Source organism: Chanos chanos, chromosome 7 (assembly GCF_902362185.1).
Source record: "Chanos chanos chromosome 7, fChaCha1.1, whole genome shotgun sequence".
NCBI classification, from domain to species: Eukaryota; Metazoa; Chordata; class Actinopteri; order Gonorynchiformes; family Chanidae; genus Chanos; species Chanos chanos.
The window spans coordinates 6,205,282-6,208,194 of NC_044501.1; the positions used below are offsets into that span (position 1 = coordinate 6,205,282).

The 2,913-nt window shown below is 38.4% G+C and overlaps 1 pseudogene; it reads right to left on the reverse strand.

Moving 5' to 3' along the window:
* Positions 1-298: 298 nt before the first annotated feature.
* On the reverse strand, positions 299-2,451 carry LOC115815921 (uncharacterized; annotated as a pseudogene).
* Between the last annotated feature and the right edge of the window lie 462 nt (positions 2,452-2,913).

Sequence of the window (2,913 nt, forward strand, 5' to 3'; positions counted from 1 at the left end):
CTCATGTTGTTAGCAAGTAAGACCTGTACAAAAGCCATGTAGTATAGTCAGTATATGTTTTAAGACAGTATCCTGTTATTCATACAGTTATGTCTGCTCTATTTTATCACATTATTTTGAGTTTATATTTGAGTGGGGTTTCTTTTCTCCTTTTACAAAATGTCATTATCTCTTTGACTCATTGCTTTGACATATGCATCTGTAATATGCCATTGCTCTCCTGTTTTCCTCATCGGCCCTACTCATTATCTCAGTGAGTTTATTAACTCCCTCTTCATTTCCAGTTTCCTTTATCTTCTCAATCAAGAAATCCAACCGTCTTTGTCACATATATTTTCTCCTCTTTAACATGCTTTGTGTAGTGACATTTTTTAGTGCACACGGTGCAGTTCCCATCTTTACCCAACATACTGCACCAAGAGAGATCTATGACCCACCAGCATCCTGGGTAGTGACAGTTCTCCTTACACACAGTGCAGCAGGTTGCTGTTTTGCTCCAGTGCCACCAGCGTGGGTTTATGGGGACCTTTTCTTTGTAGACCTCGTCAATTTCTACCTCAAAGTCCTTGTCCTTTCTCTTGAATTTCTCCAGGGCATCCCTCTTCTGCCTCAACTCCTTTTGTTTGAGTTCAGTCCACTGCACACGCTCCAGTAAGTTATTGAAACAAGCCTTCAGCTGCTCATGTTTTCTCAGAGCTCCTTCAGTCATCTTCAAGCTTCTCTTCTCCATGGTCTTCAAATATTCCATGAAGTTTTTCATACCTCTTTCCCCCCCCGCTCCCAGGCGATTCTGTAGCCTAATTTATCACCATCGTTATAACTCTGTTTTTGCCAGTTGTCAAACTCAAAATGGACTGGTTGATTATATTCATTTAGAGCACAGTGTATTTTGACCTCTGTGATGGCCTGTAGGGCATCAGGAGGGGCTCCACTTGAGTGTGTGATGAGTATGACTATGTTCTTCTCTATGTCTTTGCCAAATAAAGACATAAAGGAATCATAAATATAGTGTTGTTGATCACAGAGTCATTGGAGGGATGCTTTCACCACCAGACATACAGCATCAATCTCATGAACTCATATGGCATATACTGGAATGAATGAATTAATTGATGAGGGTTGAAAATGTCCCGATTACTAATGTTTTTGTATAATGTTACATGATGAGCTAGATTATTGTTGATAAGTGTAAAGTCTAACCCCACAGACAACTGTTGTTGATCCGCCATGACGACCTTCTCTTCCATAAGAACACGTTATTCACCCGTCCAAAACACTGCAATACATGTTTGGCAAGTCTGATGGCGATGGTGAGACAAAAAGAGAGAAAAAATAGCTTTCACTCATTGAACAGTTTAATCTTTATTCACCATATGTGACAAGAAAATTTAGCTAAAACGAAAGACACAGTGTAGTACATGACGTATATTTGTCTATTAAACCTAAAACAGTAAAGATTAATATTATTAATTACTGTTAATAACATACAGAGCCTTCTTTTAGAAGACAATAACAGTCACTTTCAGTCTGTCTTCTCATCTGTCTCTCTGTTTTGGTCTCTGCTGAACCAAGTGCTGTAAGGTTGTCTTTTATAAGCATACTGTGGAGATTATCTCATTTACCCAGAAGCCCCCAATAAATCAAGTGATATCTTTATTAATCATCTACATAGGCCTTTGAATATGCACACAAATACTTAAAAACCAAAAATATATTTTACAGACGTGCTCATCCATGATAAACACACTGTAAACAACGTTTAAAGACAAATACATTTTTCAGTTCACCCTCATATTGTAAACAGAAGTATTCTATTATCAAATAATCACATACAGTACCATGTTTGAGAGGACAGGGTCAGTCAGTCTCAGCCTTTGCTCATCTGTCTCTCTGTTTTAGCTTCTGCAGAACCAACTGCTCGTCTTTTATAAACATACGCCTTGATACAGAGATCACCTGATTTACAGGCAACACAGACTTCCAGAAAGTCAGGTGATCTCTCTACCGTGGATCAACACTGACATTTGACTTTACAAACAAATACCTAAAAACTTTATGTAAAACTTACAGAAGTGCTCAGCCATAATAAACAGCTGACTGGAAAAACCACTGATCTGGTGTAAAGTTTTACTCTGTGTAGAAGTCAAATAAGCTCTATCATGTAGTGTCAATATGGAGAGGCGTATGTTGCTGTGTTACTGGGCAGGGGTTCTCAAGCCTGTTCCTGGGGCCCCTGTTCTGTAGATCTATCCTTGCACTGAACACACCCAATTGCTCAGGTGTGCTCAGCTAATCAAAAGGGGCACTGATTAGTTCAGCCAGGTAAGCAGAGCAAGGAAGGATGGAAAACATGCAGAGCAGGGGACCCTTAGGAGCAGGATTGAGAACCACTTCTGTAGGGTGCTTCTGTTTTCCACAGGGGGTCTCTGTGTTCCCCTCAGTAATCCCCATTAGAGTAACACAACAGCTTTTGTGAAGAGGTTGGAACTGGAAAAGATGACCTTTTTGATGAAACACCGTCAATTTAACTGGAAAAGATGACCTTTTTGACGAAACACCATCAGTTTAACTGGAAAAGATGACCTTTTTGATGAAACACCGTCAATTTAACTGGAAAAGATGACCTTTTTGATGAAACACCATCAGTTTAACTGGAAAAGATGACCTTTTTGATGAAACGCCGTCAATTTAACTGGAAAAGATGACCTTTTTGATGAAACGCCATCAATTTAACAAAAGAAAAAATGTCTTGAAAATCATTACATGATTTTTTTTTTTTTTGTTTAATTTTTTGTAATTTAGGTTTTGAAGGGTTTGGAAATTTTCATGCTGTGTGCTGAAACGGAAGAAACATATTTTGTATTTTTGTTGGTTAAAACAAACATAGTGAAAGAATTGCCTTGATAGTAAATA